Raw genomic sequence first — 12994 nt, 5'->3', positions numbered from 1 at the left:
TCTAACAACTGCATTATGGCCAGTTTCTAGTAAAAAGTTTGAGGATTTGAGGTTGTCAACCAATGTATCTATTCTATTTTTCGCCTCTTCCAATGTATTAGTTCCTTGAAATAATCGCAGACCCACACCATATTTCAACAAGTCCCATATATGAATATAATTTTGAGAAATTAAACCACAAAGCAAGAAAAATGACTTCACTTCAACTCCCTTCAAGTGTTCGTAGCTCAACTTCAGACTTGAGTATACATTTGTTGTCAGTCCTGTTACGTTAGTCGAGGTTTGCGATTTCAGTTGTAGCCGGGCATCCTCCAAATGGACACACTCTTCTCGCCTTTCAATGCCGTTGCCACAGTTACTATTGCAAGTGGCAAACCCGCGCATTCTTTTGCTACATCAACAGCTATAGGTTGCAACTCTGGATTTTCAATGGAACCAGCTGTGTTCTTAAATAAAATCCATGTTTCACCTTCTTGCAAAGGTTGAACTCGAAAATCCTTTTGAGTATCCATCTCATTGGACAAGATGTGTTCATTTCTAGAAGTTAGCACTAATTTGCATCCTTTGTGGTGATCTGGAGAAGGAATTCCTATTTTCTCCAAGTCAAGTTTCGCCCAAATATCATCCAAGATGATGAGGATGGTCTTCTCCTCGTTCATCCTCTGATATAGTCGAGCTGCTCTTCCCCGTTCAGTCTCCTCCTCAAATTTCATACCTAGAAAGTCTGCAAGTTCCCCTTGAATTTTTTTTAAGTCCGGAGTCTCTAACACTTCTGCCGTGACCACCTTGTCGAACAACTTCTCTTCAGCAGCTTGTTCAGCCACTTGTTTCACCAGCGTGGTCTTCCCGACACCGCCCAACCCCCATACCCCGATCTTGTTGATCTCGGCATCCCTTAAGGCCTCCATGACTTCATTCAAAGTCAACATTCTTGATTCTAAAGCTTCGGAAGGTGCAGACCTTATCCCTTTCAGAGGGGCAGGATATGATACGTTCTCAAATTGGACATCTCCAAGGATTTGAACAGAAACCCCTGCCTTCACTACAAGGAGAAAGGTATATGGTGACATTTATAACGAGTCACCATAAACATAGGGTGTCACTACAACATAGCGTCACCTTCTCCACTGACACCATAGAGGGTACCAATTGGTGACGTATTTGGAAGTGACACCAAAGTAGATAAATGGTGACCCATTCGGAAGTGACACCATATATTTCTAGTGATGATAGGGTGTCACATTAAATACGTCATCTTTGAGTTATGATGTCACATTAAATGCATCACCTTTAAGTTATGGTATCACATCATTGTAAATTATTGTGGAAAATATGATTGGTTTTAGTTGTTGATTTTTGTAATGCTTATGAATTAATAAGATTAACCTATTTATATTTTGTCCATAAATATAACAATCATATTATATTTAACTCATTTTTCTGTAATGTTTCTGGAATAACTCATAATACATTGATCATCTAATAATATTTGTATATCAAATGTTCACAAAAGGATAGTACGTCCAACATATCAAACCCATTAAAACTAAAAAAGAAGAGTGAATACATACCAAAACATGATTTAGAAATGTTAAAGATCCCAAGATATGTATACCTCCATTTCCTAAGCATAAAATCGGCTAACCATAAAATGACATAAAAGTCCCATCTAAAAATCTAAATTTCTCAGTTGCAATTAAAGTAACGTTTATGTCCTACAACGTATAACATAAGAGTTGCATTTAAAAACCCAAAATCTTGTTGCCTTCTTCTTTCTTTTTATTCTCCATTTCACCATCCCAAGAGTGTATACCTGCATTTCAAAATTTAATGAGTTTTAGAGATTTTTATTGAAGAAAATAAACATGGATCGATGTTATCATAAATGAACAAATCTAAGAACTATTTTTTTTTTTTCAAATAGAAACATTATTCAAAGAATAAGCATTACTATACAATACCTATGGAAAAATTCATGTAGTAGCTAAGGGACTCATCATACATGGTGATCATGATGCATTAACATGATTCATGATTAGTTGTAGCACAAAAGTAGCCCATTCTCCTCTAATTTCATCGAAGGGCGCTTCTTCTGATGAATAAATGGAAATATAATTCTACTTGAGAATATGTTTTTTTTTATCACAAAACTGAAATCAAATAAGAAAATAACATTAAAATGCATAACATTTGGAAGCCTAAAACTATGTACAATTAATTAAATAAGTAATACCTTTGAAGCAATAATTGTAGGATAAAAAATTATCTCTTTAATGAATCTCATAACAAAGTAGCCACATTCGAACCCTCCTTCTTGTCTTGGACACTAATCGATCAATTATAAAATAACATTAGTACTCACATATATAAATGGTGCAAATGCATAAGCTAATGTGTAAAGAAAAATTTTTGGATGTCACTTGCACTAGTTGCTAAGATGACTCCCTCTTAGATGTTTTCTTTGCAGATATTCGAAGAGTCCTATGTAAGTAAGTTTAATGGGTACATTTTTAAAATAGGTAAATGTTATATGTTTTAATATATATAAATAATAAAAAAATGTGTTTGAGGTGAATGTATTTTTTTTATTTAAAAATAATAGGAAGAACTTACATGTTTACGATATCCTTTGAGTCCTTACATGGTTTGTGATGCATAGGGTCAAGATAGTGGACTATCATTTTCCTTGGCTCAAGCACTACCTAAATATAAACCCTTTTCCTCATATCTATTTTTATTAACAAAATATAAAAACTTTCCAAAACTCAACTACTTAAATATAAAAACAAAATCAAATAAAATATCTAACTAATTGGATTTTAGAAACTAAATAAACTATAAATAAACTAAATATAAAAACTAAATAAAATATCTATGCCCATGAATTAATTGAAGGGGATAGAAAGACACACAGAGAACATGGCTATGGTTATGATTTCCATCTTATCATCTCCAGTCAATACCACACATGCCCATTTTAAGGTTGGACACTACTTTTGTTGATGGACTTGGAAAGGGAACTTCAAAATTGAAAACATAAATAAACCCTTATGTAAAAAAAAAACATTAAAATATAATTGAGCATTAAAATATTTACTCTCTTTCATCACTTTCATGTGAATATTAATAATCTCTTATTGAGATAGATACTTACAATTTAACAAAATAGAAATTCCTAATAATAAAAAATATAAAAATTTCTATTTCTATTAACAAAATATAAAAACTTTCCAAAACTCAACTACTTAAATATAAAAATAAAATCAAATAAAATATCTAGCTAATTGGATTTTAGAAACTAAATAAAATATCTATGCCCATGAATTAATTGAAGAGGATAGAAAGACATAGAGAGATCGAACATGGCTATGGTTATGATTTCCATCTTATCATCTCCTGTCAATACCACACATGCCTTCCCGAATTGGTCCTTTTGGGGTTGGATACTCTCAACGAAATTCTATATCTCATTCCCACTTAGATACAAACAGAAAAATCATTTTTTTTTCCTCTCTCGTTTTTTAGAAAGGATGAAGATTATGTGATAGTATATCTCAAAAAAATTATGTACCTGTCATTCTCACACAAATAGATATTAAAAATCATTCGTTTTTTTTTCCTGTTTTTCACTTTTTTTAAGGATTTGATCATGTGTTTGGTTTAGATTAAAAAATCAATTAATCTACAGTTTTTTCTTCTATGCTAGAAGATTAAACCTAAATTTTTCTTCCCTACAACTCAAGAATACACAATTCACAAAAACCATAATACAAAGATGTTGAAACAATTAATATAATGACATTAATAAAAGAAAAAAAAAATGATAGATCCAAGAGATTTTGGGTTACCTGGGAGTCCACAAAGTGAAGAATGTCGGTTGTGAGCGTGTTGACTATGGGTGAGAGAAAAGGTTGAAGAAGATCACGATTTTATATATAGGATTTATATATTGAGATTTTTTGGATTGTGGGTGAGATATGGAAACAATGGGATTTTTATATAGTATCCATCATTATTAATTCTAAAAATGAGTTATAATACTTAAAAAAAATTATTTTATATGATGTCACTTCCCAAAAAATGACACTATAAATATAAATTTAATATCATCTAACTACCTCAATTGAAGATTTTTTATATGATGTGTCACCTTTATTAATTATAAATCCTATGGTGTCATTATTTTAAAAGTGACACCGTAAATAGTGACACCATAAACTATTTTTGTAGTAGTGCTTCTTCGTTGCTTCCCTACTTAGCTGGTAGCGGGACTTCAAATTAGGACACAACCCATTGAAACAACTCTCCCGCGCCTCCTCATATTCAAGGAATTTGTCAGCATTGTTTATGAACCCATCAGCACGTTCCATCCACTTGCGAACATCATCTTCGATTATATGTCCATTCCCAATAGCTTCATCCACAGAGTGCCGCAGCCTAGCCCTGACATCCCTCAGCTTCTGAACCTGTCGAGAGAGGTCCTCAATGTTGGCATGGTAGTTAAACAGATAACCCAGCTGACGTAGAGCTGGATCTACCAGGTACTCTGAAACTTTTGCTACAACCGAAAAAACAATTTCTACCATTTTCTACTCGCGACTCCTTTCTTCTCTTTTGGAACACAGATCAGATCGATGACAGAAAACCAAAAGAACAGAAGCAGTAAACTAACAACAGGCTGATAGCTACAGGAATCAGAATTGAAAAACCAGAAATCAAGGAAATTGAAAGGTTTAGCAAGCAAAGGAGCAGAGCGACATAGACATATGAGCAAAATGAGAAAGAAATGAGCAGAGGAGATCAGAATGAGTATGAGGGTGGGGAGAGTTGCAAACGATCTGACAAAGGGCTATGGAGGGGAATAGAGAGAAAAAGCATATGGCTGCTATTGGATTCAACTTGAAGAACAGAAGCAGAGATGTTAAGGCTGATGATGTGAGAAAGGAAACAAGGAAATGAAAGATTTCAGCGATGAAATGTGAAGAGAGCTCTCACCAGCAAAATGAAAATGAAAATCCCTGGAGGATGAAAATGTAGAGTCAGGAGACAATGCTCAAACAAGGCCTCTCAATTATTCAAAATTGAAACTGAAACCCAAGCCAGGTCAATAATCGTGTCTTAAAACCTGCCATTAATTACTGATTAGAGTAAAAATAGAAATCAAAATTGAAAAATATAAATTAAACATTTTTAAGTTGAAAAATAATATAAAACCAAAAGGTAAAAATTATAAAATATAAAAAAAAAATATATGTTCTCATTACATGAAAAGTATAAAAGAAAATTCTATATAAGAAAGATTATATAAATATTTATACATTTTTAATCTTTTCATAGTTTATTTAAAAAGAAGTAAGCAAAAACACAGTGAGATATGGTCAAAATTGTTGTCTACCATTTTTCCTCCTCTACCATTTTTTTTTATTTTATATTGTTGTCTTTTTCTCATAATTTATTTTAATATTTCAAGATCCATAATTAGTCAAAATTGTATTATTTAGTCCATCATCTAAGTATGGGAAAAAAATCAAATAAAATAAAAATTAATTAAAAATTAAACATTTTCAAATTTTTATTATTTATAAATTAAATAAGAAAGAAAAATAAATCTTCAAATAAATATAACAAAACCTTAATAGATAAATGCTCAATAAATTAATAATCTTATTTAAATAGGAAATTTTTTGATCCAATTGGATTAGTTTATTAAATAAATAAACTGTTAAATAGAAAAGTTAATGAATTTTTTAAAAATTCTTAAGTGACGGTGTATAGGAAATCATGAAGACACCGTTTTATACTTGTCAAATTTTATTAAATTTTTTGAAGTTTATTAATTTTTAGGTTATTTTTTGTTGATGAAAAATTTAAAGGAAAAAAATAAAGAGTAAAACTAAAAAGAAATAAAAAATAAAAAATTATTAATAAATTATTTGTATATATTAATCCACATCTATCTAACTGAAATTTAATTTTTTATATAAAAATTAAATAATTTTAAAATATATGAGTTTTAAATAAATTTTAATTATATTTAATTTTATATTATATTTTTATAGTAAAATTAAATATGGAAATAGTATTTTTTTTATTAGTTTTTTAAAACCGTATTAGTTTATGAACATTGAGGGAGGGAGAGAGTCCTATCCGATAGGCATTGTTGGAGAGAAAATGACATCATCCTGACATCATATATTGTTGGAGAGAAAAAAATGCATATCACTAAATTTTGACTTAGAAACCGGAGTTTTAGGGCTAAATAGCCCTTTTATGTAAAAAAAAAAATTAAGTTTTAGCCCCTTGACAAAACTTATGTTTAAACTAACCCCTTGCCACGTAGAAGTCATGTCATATTTTTTTTTTTCAAAATTTAATTAAAAATATTAAATTGTACATTATTATTGAAATTAAAAATATGTTTTTTAATAATAATAAATTATATATTTAAACTTAAATATCTAATATTACTTCAATAAAGATAAATTGATAAATATAATAATAAATAAATATTTTATTTATCAATAAATTAATAATATTAAAATAATAAAGTTATATGAAATCTAAATAAGATATGTCAATTGAGGCTTCAGTTATTTTATTTTTTACTTTAAAATTTAATTAAAAATATTAAATTTTAAATTATTATTGAAATTAAAAAAATATATACTTTAATAATAAAAATTTTATATATTTAAACTTAAAGATCTAATATTACTTCAATAAAGATAATTTGATAAATATAATAAATAAATATTTTATTTATCAATTAATTAATAATCTTAAAATAATAAAATTACATGACATATAAATAAAATATAAAATTATATAATTTATTAATTTAAGTTATATTACATGTAATATTAGGAAGGACCATTTTTTTCCATTATATAAATGTTTAATGGGTATTTTTGTGACTTTGATGAAACTACTAAAAATTACATTTTGTAGTAAATTTTTTCTAATTAACTTCATTAACTAATTTCAAAATGTATCATCAAGTCATATATATTGTGTGTACAAATAACAGTCTTTTCTCACGTTAAACTATAAATATATGCTTTAAAATAATTAAAAAAATCTATATATGGAAACTTAAGAATATACTATTATTTTAATAAAGATAAAATTGTCAAAATACAAATAAATTAATATCTTAAAAATACAATAAATTAAATATCTTAAATAATAAATTATATAATTTTATATCTTATTTAGATTTCATATAACTTTATTATTTTAAGATTATTAATTTATCAATAAATAAAATATTTATTTGTTATTATATTTATCAATTTATCTTTATTGAAGTAATATTAGATATTTAAGTTTAAATATATAAATTATTATTATAAAAATATATATTTTTAATTTTAATAATAATTTACAATTTAATATTTTTAATTAAATTTTAAAATAAAAAAATTTAACTGAAACCTCAATTATCAATTAGGGTTTTAGTTAAAAAATAAAGTCTTAATTGATAATTAAGATTTCAATTAAAAAAATAAAGTCTCAATTGACAACTGAGGCTTCAATTTAAATTTTGATAAAAAAAAATTATAATATTGCTCATATGTGAAGGACTAATTACAACATAAGTTTTATAAAAGGGGTAAAGGTTATATTTTTTTTTACATAAAAGATAAAAGGCTATTTTGCCCCCAAAACTCTAGAAACTGGGATGAAAGAGGTAATAAACTTTGAAGAAACTTTACAATCGCATATATGTATAAAAAAATTTCAGGTCACTTTCAAACTATCATGGTCCCACCCAGTGAAAGCCTGTCACCTCCTATTTTAAATTACTTTTCTTTTTCTATTTTTTATTTTAGTTTTGGTCAATGACAAGGAAGCTTTACTGTTTCCAGCCTGGTTGTATGCTAGAGTTTTTTGTCTTGCTGGAATGACGCTTCAGTTTAATAAAAAAAAAAAAAAGTTTTCTTGTTTGCTTTTTGCCAGTGAAGTTTCTTAGACAAATTAAGCTAAGATATAATTATATACTTTATTTTGCTCTGAAAAATTATTATCTTATCATAAACATCATAAATGTTTGTTGTACTTTTTGTAAGTAATTTTCATATTAAATAAATAAACTAGTAAATAGATAAGTTAACAAATTTTTTTAGAAATCCTTAAGTGACACAATCTATAGAAAATTATGAGGACACCATTTTATACTTGTTAGGTTTTATTAAATTTTTTAAAGTTTATTAATTTTTAGGTTTTTTCTATTCGTGAAAATTTTAAAGGAAAGAAATAAAGAGTAAAAATAGGAATAAAGAATAAATAATAAATAATAAATTATTTTTATATATTATTTCACACATGTGTAATTGAATTTTAACTTTTTATATAAAAATTAAATAATTCTAAAATATATTAGTTTTTAATAAATTTTAATTGTATTTATTTTTCTATTACATTTTTTTTATGTTAAAATCAAATATTAAAAATATTTTTTATTGGTTTTCCAAAAGTGTATTAGAGTGTGTTTGATAATATTTTAATTCGAAATGTTTTTATAGAAGTGTTTTTACAAGAATCACTTATTAAATATTTTTTTTAAAAATATGATAAGTGATTTTTTTAATATTATAAATGATTTTTTTAATTTTTTAAAAGTGTTTCCAAAATTTTGAAAAATATTTATTTATTTATTTATTTCAAAAACACTTTTTATGCTAAGAAACATTTTTATGCTAAAATATAAAATATAATTTTTATTCATTTAAATTAATATTTTTTTTTTCAAAAGTATTTTTTAAAATAGTTTTTAAATCATTAATATAATTTTTGTTTATTTATAATTTAAAAATAAAAAATAATTAAATAAGGGAGAATTTTATAAAAGTGGCATACAAAAAGAGGGGTATAAAAACAAAATAATGGGTAGAAGTTAAAGGGGTGTTTTTGTCTATTCCACACATATACTATATCTTGTAATCAATAATGGATATTTGAAGGACCTTTTGCCCAAGGTGATGTAATGCAATATTCTCCCAAAAATCAGACCAATAAATTTTGAGTTGAAAACTGGGATGAAAGAGGTGAAACTTTACAATCACATGTCATGTCATTTTCAAACTATCTTGATCCCAACCATTGACAGCCTGTCACCCGCTTACTTAAGAATAAAAAATAAATAAGATGTATTAGTTGTTTTCATTTATTTTTTTGACAGTTATTTTAAAAAATAATTATATAAATATATAAAATAATTAAAAATAAAGCTCTATTTTAAAAATATATTCAAAAATATTAAAAACAAGATAAAAACATTTATAGTTCCAAACAAACTTTTATTCTATAAATCATTAGAAAATGGTTTTCAAAAATCATTTTTTAAAACTATTTTAAAAAAAACAGTTATCAAACATTACCATAATTTTTAAGAATGATTTTTAGAAATAGTTCTAAATTTTTCTCAGAAATAAAATTATATTTCAAAACTCAAATATGAAAAATGAAATTTTCCCATCTTGTTTATGAAGGTACTATGTAGTAACGTATAATACAAAGATTTTCAAAAATATTTTTAATATTATGAATTGTTGCCACGAGCATTCTACAAAGCAATTAAAAATATCTAAAATCTATTCTAAAAAACAACTTATTTTTAAAGAAATTCTCAAAAAATTATTTTTTATCAAAAGTTTATCAAATATGTGTTTTTGAATTAAAAAAATTGTTTTCAGGAATAGTTTTCAAACTACACCTTAATATTTAAATATAAATAAAAAATTGTTATGATAATATTTTTTATCGTGTATTATAAAATAAAATAAAATGATTTTTGAAAGAATTATCACTTAAATAATTGTTCAAAATTATTTTTAAGTGATTCTTTAGATTTTAAAGCAATGTTTAATAATTTATCAAATATGTACTTTTTTGGCAGGAATGTGCTTTCAAGCATTAAAGTCGCTTTTAATTGATTTCAATATCAGTCCTAAGCGATAAAATAATTTTGGGCCCCCCGAATTTAAGTTTGAATTATTGGTGGATCTTTCATGTTGGCAGTAACAAAAATGAAGTGTATGGTTGAGCGGTGAATATTTAGAAGCAAAAATAAACTAAACCAAGCGTGTGTTCCGAGTAGAACGGGTGTCCTCATACATGTGGCTGACCTTACAACGAAAACGTGGGGTTGATGTGATTAATATCTATTAATTAATTATATTTAATAAAATATTTAGATAAGTCTTATCAATTGCTTAATGTCACGTAATCCAATTATTATTATGTTAAAATTAAAAAAGAATAAAAGTGATAAATTAGTATCCGTTTGCATCCATTTTTTAAAGATTTATATTGAAAATGTAATGATTTTTAAAATTTGATTAAAAAATTAAGAAATAAATTTTTTTTATTATTTCAAAATTTAAAATTTGAAAGTGATTTTCAAGAATATAAGATAAATCTATTTTTTTTTATAAAAAAAAATTGATTTTTAATATGGAAGTATCTATTTTTAAAAATAAAGATGCATCTAAAAATGAAATAAAATAATTTATATGTACCTAGTCGTAATGAGTTCCTATGTACCTTGTTCTACAGATAAGTCTAACCTCTCAGTGCTATGGATCACTCATTCATTCTATGGACTGCATTTATGTGCACCTTGATGTATATAGATAAGTCAAGTCTGTGGGTGTTATGGATGGCTCATTCTATAGATAAGTCTAGCCTCTAGGTGCTATGGATCACTCATTCTATGGATTGCATTTATGTGCACCTCGTTGTATCTAGATAAGTCTAGTCTCTGGGTGTTATGGATGGCTCATTCTATAGATAAGTCTAGCCTTTAATGGTTATGGACCACTCATTATGCATGCATGTATGGATCACTAGTTTTACCTACATGCATGCATTTGTTTGGTCGGAACTAAAACCAATCAATCAATTTCCTCTTTTAAGTTTAACTAAAGTGGCTGTATTGCTTTGGTTTATAAAATAGTCGGAATTGGATCAATCAAACAATGGGCATCCCTGGGAAACATTATGTTTATAAACATGTAAAATTTTGTTTGATTACGGTTCTATCTCTATATTTGTAGATACTTTTATTAAAATTTTAGTATACATTCTAAATAATATATAAATATAAAAATTATTGGTTGATGTTAAAGGTGGGGGATACTAATCCTTTTTACTTGTATGGTGGACAAAAATTTGAGTGTCATTTCATATCTTTTAAGTCTATATATATTTGCCTTTGTTTTAGTTGTGAAGTGTTCATATGGATCTTTTCACACTAAGGCCCGCAATTAAGAGTGTATCAACCATAAGAGATAAGGACGCGAAATGAGATTTTTATAAGCCATTTTGAAGGCTTCAATTGTTAAAGGTAGATCCCCTTACTTAAAAGTCCTATCTACTCACAATACCATATATGTAACCTCCTACCCTGGCTTGCCCCATTAGCTAACTTCAAAATGTAGCTATTTCAAAAGAGAGAGAATAATAAATGCAACGTCAATAGTATAAGGGACCCTATAACTTAAAAATTGAACTACTCATCCTTAAGAGAGAGAGAGAAAAACTTACATTTATCTAATGCTTTCAACTTGTGGATTGAGAATGCCTTATCTTTAATCAAGCCTTCATCTCCCCGTTATCCTTCATCAAATCTTCATTTTGTTGCATTAATTGTTTAACTATTGATCAAAATGCACTCTTTGTTGTTCCATACACTCCATGATTTGATGAAAGTACTCTCTTAAAGCATGGTCCTCCCTTATAAACCTTTCTTTTTGCTCCAATCTTTCTGACATGGTTGCATCTTCCCCATAGAGGGTGCCAAAGTCATGTGTCTTTTCTTTTTCTTTTTCTTTTCTCTTCTACATATGGTCATGTCTTTAATGCCAAGCAATAGTCTCAATGTAGTAGCTAGATCAAATCTATGTTTCTCTATGTTCACGTTCCATCCTTGTTTGCTGCCTAGTAGTTTATTGAACCGACAAATTCTTAGTTGGTGACAAATTTTGGTTGGAGACTTTATAGTTGGAGTCAAGATACCATAAGGTATAGCACAATATCAATTTAGAAGAAAACTTGTAAATTTGAGGGGAGTGTTAAATTGTTTTTTTCATACAAACATCTTCAATTCAAAATATCATTTGTTAACCATGTAAAATTATTTTATAATTTATCCTCTAATGTATCAAATAATTTTTGAATTATTTTACAATTTACAGTCTCATATATGAATAGAATTCAATTCTTCCTGACATATAGTTTTCATTTGACAAGCTCTATTTGCAAATTATTACTATTCCATTAATATCATCAAATATACATACTATTATTCTTTTACCCTATCTCCTCATCTTGTGAGTAAAAAATTTAAATATAACTGAATTGTTAAAAATCTAAGTAGTTTAAATTTAATATGTTAGTATCACTATCAAGTCTGAAGATATCATAAGCAATATTGAATATAAATTTCACAATTTGTCTATTTCATAGTTGATGACTCTAGCTTGTAGAGTCTAAGCAAAAACACATTAAACAAAATTTGAACTCCATGCAAGGTATGGATTCTAACTTCTATAATTCTTGGGGTTTATACTTATTTAGGGTTTGGGATTGATTTTGACAAAAATATTTTTAACCTATAGCAGTTTTGTTGCTAGTACTCATAGCTCTTAATCTCAAATTTGATGGTCCTCATATGATGAGTCTTGTAGAACCTTAAATTTATGCTTTAATTTGATGCCCTTTTCATGCCTCAAGCCCGATTGCTTCAAGCCCAACCAAATATAAGCAATGATAAATCCACAAATAGAGATTTACACCATGATCCAAGTGGAGATTCATAATGTGACTCAAATAGTAACCATCCACAATTATGAAGGAATTTCAACAACTATGAATAGTGTAGGAACACTACAACAAATAAGGGGTTTTTCCATAAATTAATTTATGGTTAAAAGAGAATTTTTTGTAATAGAATATTTTTTTCTATAAAAAATTATTGTTGCAAGTTTGTTGC

At 27.0% G+C, this 12994-nt stretch overlaps 1 long non-coding RNA gene across 1 annotated transcript; it reads right to left on the bottom strand.

Annotated features, from left to right (window-relative positions):
* Positions 1-1508: 1508 nt before the first annotated feature.
* LOC117930174 lies at positions 1509-2243 on the bottom strand. The gene is made up of 3 exons (XR_004653864.1): positions 2234-2243; positions 1962-2150; positions 1509-1813 (listed from the first exon to the last, which is right to left on the bottom strand). It is a non-coding gene; the product is annotated as an uncharacterized LOC117930174 (long non-coding RNA).
* Between the last annotated feature and the right edge of the window lie 10751 nt (positions 2244-12994).

The sequence above is a fragment of the Vitis riparia genome, chromosome 14 (assembly GCF_004353265.1).
Source record: "Vitis riparia cultivar Riparia Gloire de Montpellier isolate 1030 chromosome 14, EGFV_Vit.rip_1.0, whole genome shotgun sequence".
NCBI lineage: Eukaryota > Viridiplantae > Streptophyta > Magnoliopsida > Vitales > Vitaceae > Vitis > Vitis riparia.
Note: the sequence above shows the minus strand (reverse complement) of the source record. Positions and strands in the feature narration are given on the sequence as shown.